Below are 12910 nucleotides of genomic sequence, written 5' to 3'. Positions count from 1 at the left end.
TGCTCTTAGATGTGACACGAGTTTGAATTATAAGTTGTGTGAAAGCCAAAACTGCAGTTGGAGGAAGAATGGGAGCAATGAGCTTCTAAAGTTAGTTTCTAAAGTTAGTTCCTAAAGTATCTTCTAAAGTTAAAGTCTCAGAGTTTTTATGTTTTGAGCTCACAGGAGTTTAATCTGGTTAGTGCTGAGTAGAAAGGGGGTGGAAATGGGGTCAATAGCTCCCGAACGCATCCTAGTGGTCTCGGGGTCAACGGCCCTTCCTGATCCTTAACGCTCAGTGGGCCTCCGTGGCCGGCTCCCAACAAGGAATGAGTGCCATTATGGTGGGAAAGGCCAAATGGAAGCCACTAAGCCTCTATCTAGGAAAATGGTAAACCCAAGTCAATATTGTGTTCCTGGAAGGATGGTAGAAATTAGTGCCACCATCAAGGACTTGAAGTATGCAGGAGAGCTAGTTCTTATCCAATACCCATTCAACTCACCTATTTGGCCTGTGTAGAAAACAGACAGATCTTGAAGAATGGTCATGGATTATCATAAGCTTAACTGGGTGGTGACTCCAAGTTGAAGTTTCATTGCTTGAGCAAATTAACCCATCTACTGGTAGCTGGTATGCAGCTTTTAATCTGGCATTTCTTCATACCTCTGAATAAAGATTACCAGAAGCAGTTTGCTTTCAGTTGTCAAGACCAGCAATACACCTTCACTGTCCTGCCTCAGAGGTATATCAACTTTTCAGCCTTACATCATAATTTAATTCACAGGATTTTGAGCAACTTTCTCTTCTGCAGGACATCACACTAGTCCAATACATCAGCGACCTTATGTTGATTGGACTTGTGAGCAAGAAGTAGCAACTACTCTTGACTTATTGGTAAGACATTTGCATGTCAGAGGGTGGAAAATAAATCTCACTAAATTCAGGAGTCAGTGAAACTTACAGGCGTCGAGTGGTGTAAGGTGTGCTGAGATACCCCTTCTAAAGTTAAATTGTTGCATCTGGTCTACTACAACTAAGAAAGAGGCACAATACCTAGTGGACCTCTGGATTTTGTAGGCCAAAAATCATTGTAAACATTCCTAACTTGCTTTTGGCAATTAAATGCCTCCACCTGCCATCCTGGAATCCTGTTACCCTCATGAATTTAGGTTGCATTTGGAGTAGCACATTTGGGTGTGCTGCTCCAACCTATTTACCAAGTGGCCTGAAAGGCTCCTAGTTTTGAGTGGGGTCCAGAACTAGAGAAGGCATTGCCACAGGTCCAGGCTGCCATGCAAGCTACTCTGCTACTTGGGCCATGTGATCCATCGGATCCAATGGTGCTTGAAATGTCAGTGGCAGATAAAGGTGCTCATTGGAGCCTTTGACAGCCCTTATAGGTGAATCACAGCACAGGTCCTTAAGATATTGGAGCAAAGCCTTGCCATCCTCTGGATAATTATTCTTTTGAGAAACAGCATTGGCTCACTACAGGGACTTAGTAGAGACTGAACACTTAACCACAGGCCACCAAATTGCCATGTGACTTGAGCTGCCCGTCATAAACTGGCTATTGTCTGACACAGTGCACCATGAAATTGAGCGTGCACAGCAGCACTCCATCATCAAATGAAAGTGGTATATACATGATCAGGCTCAAGCAGCTCCTTGAGGCCACAAGTAAGCTACATAAAGAAGTCGCCCTCAAGCCCAAGGTTCGTACTCGTGCTACACTGCCTTTTCTCTCCCAGCCTACACCCGTGGCTTCATGGGGAGTTCCTGTGATCAGTTGACAGAGGAATAGGAGACTTGGGCTTGGTTCACAGATGGGTCTTTGCAGGCACCACAACCCTTTTCTTGCACATTCCTGAAAGACAATTTCTTATAGACAAAGGGAGCTGTGGAAGTCTTTTAAGCAGGAAAACTTTTAGATAGATCACACTGGCTGCCATGGGAAGAGTGGTCCTATGACTTTGGTTCAGACTTGAGTCTGGGTCCCAAATCAGGATCTAGTCTGGTCTTTGGCTCAGTCTTGGGCACCAGGGCAAGACCCTGTGTGCTTGAGGTCAGAATGAAGGCCTCAAGTTCTGACCTGTGTATTTGGCTCAGTTTGGGCTCCCCAGGGTAGGGCCTAGACTGAGATCCAGGAGAAGACCTGGTCTGAGTATCTGTCAGATTGGGGCTCCTGGGCAGGACCTGACTTTGTGTGGGATAGACTGTACAGGTTGGGGTAAACCTGACCTGTGTGCCTGTGTCAATTTTGCTTCTCAGGCAAGGGCCTTAACCTGTGTTTGGGACTGACTGGCTTCTAGAACCCAACCTGCTGCCTTGTTTAGACTGGAAGCCTCAAGGACAAACTGTATGTTGGGTCAAACTGAACTTCATATCAAGCCTTAGGCTATAAATTAGGAGAGCAGGCCCCAGGGAAGGACCTATTTGCTCAGACTGGATAATCAGGGTAGGTGTGGTCTGTATGACTTGCTCTGTAAGAATCCTAGTTGAGTTCCATTCATCCAGATATTAATTGGGTCTTTCTCAGGAGTTGAGGGAAAGAGGACAGAGATAATAAACTAAGAAAGATAAATAGGTAAAAGCAATTTTGTTACTGGAGTGAAAACAGGACATTCTAAGAATTTAACAAGCAATAGATGACCCAACAGTAAGCCTACTATGAAGCCCATAATCTGCTTAGCAAATTCCAGCCTGTCCCTGAATGCTGCCTGCTCATCTCATGTTCTGCAGTCTCTTTGGCTTCCCTCCAACCTTCTGGTCTGTTTCCTTTCTACAGAGCATCTTTACATGTTGCCGGATCTCCCTAGTCCTCACCCCATAAATAACAGGATTCGAGGAAACTGGGAGCACGAGTATGTGGCACTGAGCAGATTCTGGACGTCCTGACACATAATTTTGAAAGTCAAAGGTAGAAAGCCAGAGACATAGATGGCGAGAATGACCAGTATGTAGGAGCTACATGTATGTAAGGCCTTGGGTTGGGCTCCCCCAGAAGAGATCTGTAAGGCAGTATAGATGATGTGGGTGTAGGAGGTCTCCAGCAGGGCAAGATCAAAAGTAACAGTGACCAGCTGCATAGCCGGCTCTAACCGGCTGTTGAAGATCATGTCTCCACAAGCTATGCTCTGCAGTGTAATGTACTCACAGGTGAAGTGTCGAATCACTGCTGTCCAGCAGAATCGAGCTTGTGCAGTCAGCGCCACCAAGGGCACTGACACTCCCAGACTTCATGTCAGGGCAAGAATGGCCAGCAGGCTTATGAGGTGGGAAGTCATTAGGTCCATATAGCGGACTGGGTGACAGATGGTCACATAGCTGACCGGGGCCATGACCAGGAGGTTCTAGTTTAGAAGGAGGGTGAAGTAGATGATGAACATCTGGACCAGGCAGCCATGCAGTGATGTGGTGTTAGCATAATGTACAAAACCCTCCAGCATTTTAGGCATCACAGCCGTGGCAGCACAAATGTAGACAGCCAGGAGCACAGCAATATCCACATACATGGGCTAACAAAGGATGTCGCTGGGCAACCACTGTGTGGATGACCAGGGAATTGGCAGAGATGATGGTTACATAGAGGAAAGTAAGAAGCAGGACCAGGTAGGAATCGGTGGCCCAACGTGTAATCCCAGCACTTTGGGAGGCCAAGATGAATGGCTTGCCTGTCCTGCAGGTTTGAGACCAGATCGGGCAACTTGGTGAGACCTCATCTCTACAATAAATCAAAAAAATTAGCTGGGTATGGTAGTGTGCGCCTTTAGTTTCATCTACTTGGAGATTGAGGCGGAAGCCCAGCAGGTCGACGCTCGGGTGACTGTGAGTGTGCCACTGCACTCCAGCTTGGGCGACAGAGTGAGACTCCAACTCAAAAATAAAGCAGCCACTACTCTCAGAGTCCAGGAAAACCCGCCAGGAAGAAGCTGGTGTAGGAGATGTTGAAGGTGCTGTTATTTCCATCCTCACCCATTAGCTTTGGCTCTGAGTTGGTACCAAGAGTGGGAATCAGAGGATCAGAGACTGTTAGAACAAAATGGTCAATGGAAAAAAAACCCAAAAACCTATTTCTATTTTAGGACCTGAGGAATTTGTGATGAAAATCTACCTCTTAGCTGGGCTCGGTGACTCAGCCTGTGTAATCTCACGCTTTGGGAGGCTGAGGTGAGTGGATTGCCTGAGCCTATGGGTTCGAGACCCTCCTGGGCAACTTGGCGAAACCTCATCTCCACAATAAATAAAAAAATCAGCCGGGCGTGGTAGCGTGTGCCTGTAATTCCGGCTACTTGGAAGGCTGGGGCGGAACGATTTCCGGAGCCCAGCAGGTCGAGGCTGCGGTGGCCGGGAGCGGCCACCGCACTCCAGTCTGGGTGACAGAATGAGACTCCAACAAAAAAACAAAAGAAAATCTACCTCTTCATGTATGTATTTCTTTGGGGCACAGATAGGTACTATGCCCAGTATTGTGGGATCTACAAAGATGAACAAGACATTTCTTGTCCTTAGGGAGCTCTTGGCCTTTTGTGTGTGAAATGTAAACCTAGAAGATACTTGTTTACTTACAATGTTCCAGATATTTGATTGATGAGTAAAAGAATAGAAGGCCAGGTGCAGTGGCTACGCCTGTAATTCCAGCAGTTTGGGAGGATGAGGCAGGAGGATCACTTGAGGCCAGGAGTTTGAGACCAGCCTGGGCAACATAGAAATTGTCTCTACAAAAAAAAAGAAGAAGAAGAAGAAGAAGAAGAAGAAGAATTAGCTGGGTGTAGTGATGTTTGCCTGTAGTGCCAGCTACTCAGGAGGCTAAGGCAGGGATTGCCCAAGCCCAGGAGATGAGGCTGCAGTGGGCTGTGATCATGCCACTGCAGTCCAGCCTGGCAACAGATTGAGACTCTGATTTTTAAAAAAAAGTGTTAGGAAGAAAAGTAGGTGTGATACATGATACATGAGGAAGGAAACAGAGTAATGACCACAGATGAAACAAGAAAGGTTGAAGAAGAGAAACTCTTGATTTGGAATAAGAGAATATTTGAAAAATCTTTGATTCAAGGAGCCTGGGAAGGATCAAGTGGAGCTTATCAAGGAGAAAAGATCCAGCCTGGAATCATGGCTTCACTTGTGTGGTTGGGTTACACTGTGGTAAAGAAAGAGGAAAGTTGCTGAGGAAGACTTCTTGTCTTCCTGGACCTCAAGCAGCAGGCTGCAGAAACTGCTCTTTCCCAAGCCCCTCTAGACTGGCTGTGGTGCCTCCTACCTGGCCTTGTCCCAGTGTCATGGATGATGAGCTTGTTTCCTTTCAGGATTTAAGTTCCAGGAGGGCAGGGGTAACGGCATTCTTCTGATGTGCTCAGTGGAGCTCCACCACAAAACCATCATAGTGACACAGGAGATGTCCGAGCGTTGATTGTTGAGTAAGTGAATGAAGAATAAGAGGAAGATGGGAGAAGGCTAAACATTGAATTGGGCTTTTAAAGCAGTAATTTTAAAGTTTTGACCATATTTTTGTTTAATTAAGGGAGTAAATATTAAAAGATAATGTGAGTCAGTGATGGGCCCACATCTTATCCATATTTTTAGGGAGAACAATTTGGTGATGGTGGATATGATGATAAAAAGAACTAATTGACACACATAAAAATATCTGACACCTATTGACACCTATATATCAGACAGTGTTCTAAATGCTTTCATGTATTAACTTTTTTTGTGTTTATTTTTTGAGTTGTAGTCTTACTCTGTTGTCCAGGCTGGAGTGCAATGGCACCCTCACCACCACCACAGCCTCGACCTGCTGGGCTTAGGCGATCCTTCTGCCTCAGCCTTCCAAGTAGCTGGAACTACAGACGTGTGCTACCACGCCTGGCTTATTTTTTGCTTTATTGTAGAGACAAGGTCTCACCAAGGTGCCCAGGGTGATCTCGAACACTTGAGCTCAGGCAATCCACTCTCCTCGGCCTCCCAAAGTACTGGAATTACAGCATATATTAACTTTTAAAAAACATTCGTAATTTTACCAATGAAGAAACTAAAGAACAGAGAGGTTAAGTCTAATTCAAAGACACACAGCTAATAAATAGCAGGGTTGGATTTAAATCCCGGCAGTTACTTTAGAGTGCATTTTTATGACAACTTCAGGATGACCAACTTGATCTGGTTTGCCTGGGACTTTCTGGGTTTTAGCCCTGTCTGGCATCCTAGGAAAACATTTAGGCAAACCAGACCGCCGATCACTTTACTACTATTACTGCCACCTACTGCCATCTATGACTTCACTGAAGAGAAGAGAAGTCATAGATTGTGAAGCAGTTAGGAAATGTTTTTCTTCCTTTCTGTAGGTTTAGATGTAGTCTCTGAAAATCAGTGTTTGTATGGGTGTTACTGTGTGAGTGTTACTGCAGCCACCCTCTGAATATTCAGAAGAATAAGAAGATATATATAAATTCACACTGCAGGAAGAACTCAAAAGGAAGTGGATCTGGAATTCCAAAGCTCATACTGGAATGTCTTCCTGGAAATCCTAGAGCATTGCTTTATTTTTTATTTATTTTTCTGTTTTAAATTTTGAAATAATTTAAAATTTTCAGATGGACTAAAATCATTGACTGAAGACTCAAATCATATTCTCCAATTGTTACCATTTAACCATATTTGCCTTATTTTCTCTCTCTCTCTTTGTGTACTTTTTCTGAATCTTTTGAAAATAAGTTGCAGATATCATGGCCAATAGATCCTATATAATTCAGTGTGCATTTCTCCAAAACAAAGACACTCTTTTGCAAAACCTCAGTACAAATATAAAGCCGAGGACATTAACACTGATATAACAGTACTATCCAATTCACAGACCACTCAGATCTTGCCAATTGCCTCAATAAATGTCCTTCATAAACACTCTTGTTTTTCTGGTCCAGGATTTATCTGGGTTCATGCATTACAATAGTTGTTATGTCCCTTTAGCCCCTCAGTTTTTCCATGTCTTTCATGACTGAAATTTTTGAGAAGTATGGACTAGATACTTACTAGAATGTCTCTCAATATGGCTTTGTCTGATTTTTCTCTTCATGATTAAATTCTGACTATACCTTTGTCTGTATGTGTTAAAAACCGTGAGTTCACATTGATGCTTCTAATTTCAATCTTAACTCCTATCCTCCTTCTTTTCCATATTTGTATCTTCCTCTTCTGTCAATGAGAAACCTGGCTTCCATTATCCTCAATGTAGTCACTTAATTAGAGCATTACTTTGGACAGCGTAGTTCAGACTTTGCAAAATGTACTGTGGCTGGGGTTGGGCCAGGGCCAGATAACCTTTTTGGGAGGTGATGAAAATCTTTATAGTAGAGGTCTGTAAAAGACTTTTAAGGGGGAGGGTGGAGCTGAGAAGTGAGGAGGTGAGAAGTGGTCCATAATAGAGGAAAGGGGTGAGGAAGAAAATGCAGAATAATAGTGGCCAGGAAGATGTTCATATTCCTCCTTCCCAAATATACCAGAGGGTGGTCATCCTTAAGGATTCCAAACTGACAGAGGCTACCCATGAATCTCTTTTTTTTTTTGAGTTGGAGTCTCACTCTGTCGCCCAGACTGGAGTGCAGTGGCTGCTCCCGGCCACCGCAGCCTCAACCTGCTGGGCTCCGGCGATCCTTCCACCTCAGCCTTCCGAGTAGCTGGAATTACAGGCATGTGCTACCACGTACGGCTGATTTTTTGATTTATTGTAGAGATGAGGTCTTGCTGCCCAGGCGGGTCTCGAACCCGCGGGCTCAGGCAATCCACTCACCTCAGCCTCCCAAAGGCGCGGGATTACAGGCTGAGCCACCGAGCCCGGCTCCCATGAATCTCTTAATTTGGACAGGGTTGATCTGTCTCTATCACGTGAACTGTAATTTGTTCTCCTGCTTTGTGTCTTATTTCCTCAGGTAGATTCCTCAAGAAGCTTCTTTGATACTGGGCCCCAATATCAATAAAGGAAATGTAGGATAGAAGCCTCCCAAAGGAGGAATGAAAGGAGTGAAAAAGGCTGAGAGATGGAGAGATCAGTTAGGTGGCAGATGAAAGTCTTTAAGAGAGATGAAGCAATGCTTCTAGAATCAAACCAATCAGATTTAAGAACCAATTGGAGCCAGGTGTCGTGTGCCTGTAGTCCCGACTACTTAGGAGACTGAGGCAGGAAGGTTTCTTGAGCCCAGGAGTTCGTGTCTAGACCGGGCAGCATAGCGAGACTCCATCTCTAAAAAAATAATAAGTAATCAATTGGAAGTAGAGAGAAACACCAATTAACCATAATTTCAGGATGCTGCTAAAATCTGAGAAAGGAGGAACAGGGTTGGGTGATAGAAGTTACAATTAATCAATTGCATTTGGATTTTTTGAGTACTCATAGTTGTCCAGCCAACAACTGGACATAAGGGTGAAGAGCTCAGATGAAGATTAAGACTGGAGATGAAAATGTGGGGATTATAAATTTACAGTGGACATGAGATAGAGTCCTAAGGACCAGCTGGCATATGTCAGTGGAGACTGAGAAAGGGAAGAGAGGTAGGTGACAACCAGGAGCAAATGGAAGTCTAAAAATCAGAGGAAGAGAGGTTTGGTTTCTCTGGAGGATTCAAAGCAAAGGAATTCAAAGATTAGTAGAGCTAAGTTACCCTATAAGGCTTAATGTTCTGAGTAGCAGAGTGGGACAATTGGGAGAGCTGAGCTAAAGATGAATATGTCATGTGTTTTCTGTAGAAGGAGGCATACCCTCTCCACTGTAAAAGTCAAAACCACAGACAAGAACTCCTTCAGTTTCTCCCTGTCCCCATAAATTGTTTGGCTACTGTGCTCATCTTTCTTTTCTTCCTTCAGTTCCCAGTGAGCGATGTCTCTCCTCTCTTCTGGCCTCAGGATATTTCTCACTTTTTTCTTCTTTCTCCTCTGCTTATGAAAAAGTTCAAGTCTCTATCATTAGAGAAAATAAACTCTTCCTTAACTTCACGCAGTTAGATCCCAATCTTTCTCCTAATCTTTAATATCAAGCCCCTGGCATGTCTTTATCATGCTATAATCACTTGCTTGCTTATTTTTCTCCCTATTACACTGAAACTGTTGCTAGAGAGAAACCATGTCTTATTCATCTCTGTCCCAGTGCTCAGCACAGAGCTCACTACAGAATAGTTTGTGTTGAAGGATCAATGAATGCACAAAGGTACTTTATTAACTTTTTTCATTTGCAACTGAGAGCAACCTTTTGAGGTTGAATGAATGAATGGAAACCCAACCCCAACAAGGCTCAGAGATATCAAGTGATGTGCTTGGTCTTCCCTAGCAAGAAGGGCCAGGCCTGAAATCTAGGTTTTCTAGACTCTTTTCTCTACACTATCATAACACACAAACACAGCACTGGACGGCTTCAAGCATTTTTGATCTCAGCAGCAATATTAAGAGTTATCATTTATTGAGTGTGTACTACATGCCAGACACAGTTCCAAGTGTTTTCCATGTAATAGCTCTTTAATATTCATAGCAACCCTAAGAGATGAATACAGTTGGGATCTGTGAAGGTTTGGCTCAGGAACCCTCATGGGTACCAAATCTGCAGATGTCTTTTACAAAATGGTGCTGGGAATACTGGATGTCTATATGTAAAAGAATGAAACTAGAACCCTACCTCTCACCTTATAAAAAAATCAACTCAAGAGGAATTAAAGACCTAAATGTAAGGCTTCAAACTATAATACTACTAGAAGAAAACAGAGGAAACACTTTAGGGCATTCATCTGGAAACAGATCTTATGAATAAAACCTCAAAAGCACAGGCAACAAAAGCAAAAATAAACAAATGGGATTATATCAAACAAAATCTTCTGCACAAGAAAGGAAACAGTCAACAGAGTGAAAAGATAACTTACAGAATGAGAGTAAATACTTGCAAACTATTTATCCCTACAGGGGATTAATATCCAGAATATACAAGAAATGCAAATATCTTAACAGTAAAACAAACATCAGATTAAAAACTGGACAAATAATCTTAACAGACATTTCTCTAAATAAGACACACAAATGGTCAACAAATAGATGAAAAAAATGCTCAACATGAGTCATCATCAGGGAAATGCTCATCAAAATCATGACAGGATATTATCTCATTCTAGGTAGGGTTATTATAAAAAAGACAAAAAAATAAGTGCTGATGAAGATGCAGAGAAAAGGGGACTCATATACTGTTGGTGGGAATGTAAAGTAGTACAGCCACTATGGAGAAGAGTATGGAGGTTCCTCAAAAAACTACAAATAGAGCTACTAGAGGATCCAGCAATCCCACTAATGGCCATTTATCTAAAGGAAATGAAATCGGTATATCAAAGAGAATCTGTACCCATGTTTATAGCAGCACTTGCTTACAATTGCCAACATATGGAAGTGTCCAACAACAGATGAATGGATAAAGAAAATATAGTAGGCCAGGCTCGGTGGCTCAGCCTGTAATCCCACGCTTTGGGAGGCCAAGGTGAGTGGATTGCCTGAGCCCACGGGTTTGAGACCTGCCTGGGCAACTTGGCGAGACCTCATCTCTACAATAACTCAAAATGAGCCGGGCGTGGTAGTGCACGCCTGTAGTTCCAACTATTTGGAAGGCTGAGGCGGAAGGATTGTAGGAGTTCAGCAGATCGAGGTTGCGGTGGCCAGGAGCAGCCACTGCACTCCAGTCTGGGCAGCAGAGTGAGACTCCAACTCAAAAAGAAAAAAAAAAAAAAAAAAAAAAATATATATATATACACAACGAAATACTATTTAGCCATAAAAACTGGCCCGCTTATGAGTGAGAGCATATGGTACTCTGTTCTTTGTTTCTGTGATAGATCACTGAGTATGATCGACTCCAAATCCATCCAACTATATGTATTTTTTGATGCCCATGTGCCTGAGGAGATTTGCTGGCTAAAAGGATCTGTGTAAGCCGGGCTCGGTGGCTCAGCCTGTAATCCCAGTGCTTTGGGAGGCTGAGGTGAGTGGATTGCCTGAGTCCGTGGGTTCGAGACCCGCCTGGGCAACTTGGTGAGACCTCATCTCTACAATAAATCAAAAATCAACCGGGCATGGTAGCGCGCACCTGTAGTTCCAGCTACTTGGAAGGCTGAGGCGGAAGGATCGCCGGAGCCCAGCAGGTGGAGGTTGCAGTGGCCGGGAGCAGCCACTGCACTCCAGTCTGGCTTACAGAGTGAGACTCCAACTCAAAAAAAAGGATCTGTGTTTGTCGTCCGATGTGGTTGTACCTATTTCTAACCTCACCAGTAGTATATGAGTGTGTTCACTGGCATCTGCTGGTAAGCTGTTATATAACACATGTGCACATCTGTATCTACATGATAGATGTGGTGAGGTGAGGTTTTACAGTGTACAACTTGGATGTCTGTATGTGAGATGCTTGAAGGTTACAATATTTCTCCATATCTTGTTTTTGAATTGATCACCAAATCTCATGCCTATTTTGCTATTTTTTCCTTTGTCTTTTTCTTATTGATTTGTAGCTGTTCTTCATGTATTCTGGATACTAGTTCTTTGTTAGTTATATTTATTATAAATAGCATAGCCAAATCTGTGGCTTGCCTCTTCACTCTTTTATGGTGTCTTTTGATCAAAGTTGTGTTTAGTACATGTGACACCTTTGTACAAAAAAAAAACCAGCTTACTCCGAAAGCTTAACAAGTGTAGTGTACATTAATTTTTGTCTTCCACTTGCTTTTGTCAGATGCCTTTGTGCAGGTGACTACATAATCCACTACATAGAAGTGGCAGCTCTGCTTTTTATTTCCAAAAGTTCTTAATTTTAATTTAGTCAAGTTTATATCACTTTTCCTTTTCATTTCATTTATAAAAAGGTTAGTGCTTTTTTGTCTTGTTTGAGAAGACTTTCATTACCCCAATGTCATGAAGATACAGGGGACTCAAAATAAACTGGAATTTATTTGTTCAAAATTTGTGTATTTATGTTTACATGTTTAAACTTCAGTCACCTTCAAAGTACTCTCCATTTGATGCAAAACTCCTATTGAGACGCTTTTTCCACTGCTCAAAACTGTTTTTGAACTTGTCAGTTTTGATGCCTTTAGTGCTTCTGCTGTTTTTTGTTTCACCTTTTCCACGCTGGCAAAATGTTTCCCTTTGAGTACTTTTTTCATCTCTCTTGGGGTGAGATCTGGTGAATAGGGAGGGTGGGACATGGTGGGGGGGCATGCTGTTTTTGGTCAAAAACTGCTGAACACCCAGTGCAGTGTGGGCAGGTTGTTCATATAAATCATGCATCATGAAATGGGCAAATGAGTTGAAAGAATTTCCAAAAAGAAATTCACTGAAGCTGAACGCAGCCTCTTACAACAACGCTAGCTGGTGCACTGATGCCAATGGGTTCCTAGAGCACCCACCTAGTGGTGGAAGCTTGTATTACAAGGGGCCCGCTTTCCAAGAAATAATTCTAGGTTTTTTTGAGTATGCCCTAGTGTATTATCCTATACCAGCTTTATGGTTTTGTCTTTGACATTTAGATGGACCTTTCTTTAGCATTTCCAATAAATATTTAACAAAAGTAATGCATATCTATATTATATTACACACATAGCCTCTTCTGAGATGTGATTACAAAAAACCCTCACCATGATTCAGCAAGTTTCTCTGGCTTAGTGTATCACATTCACTTTGTCTTTGCTCTCTTCTATTTCTGTGTGAGTTTGTGGCTTTTGTAGGCTTCACTGAGGATTTTGGGGGTTAGGAGAGGGGTCATACATACATTAGGCACACTTTTCTTATTTCCTGGGCTGTCCTCCTTTCTTTCTCATCTTCCTTCTCTCTAGAATGGTGTGCCATTTTCCACAGAGAATGGTTCCACACACTATTAAACATTTTTTTAGTTTTTAGCTTTGAGAGAATTTTAGACTCAAAAAA

The 12910-nt window shown here is 42.8% G+C and overlaps 1 pseudogene; it reads right to left on the bottom strand.

Moving 5' to 3' along the window:
* Positions 1 to 2704: 2704 nt before the first annotated feature.
* On the bottom strand, positions 2705 to 3959 carry LOC103253804 (annotated as a pseudogene).
* Positions 3960 to 12910: the final 8951 nt, after the last annotated feature.

Source organism: Carlito syrichta, unplaced genomic scaffold, assembly GCF_000164805.1.
Source record: "Carlito syrichta isolate Samal-C Ts95f unplaced genomic scaffold, Tarsius_syrichta-2.0.1 Scaffold253521, whole genome shotgun sequence".
Lineage (NCBI taxonomy): Eukaryota > Metazoa > Chordata > Mammalia > Primates > Tarsiidae > Carlito > Carlito syrichta.
This window is presented reverse-complemented; position numbering and strand designations above follow the sequence as displayed.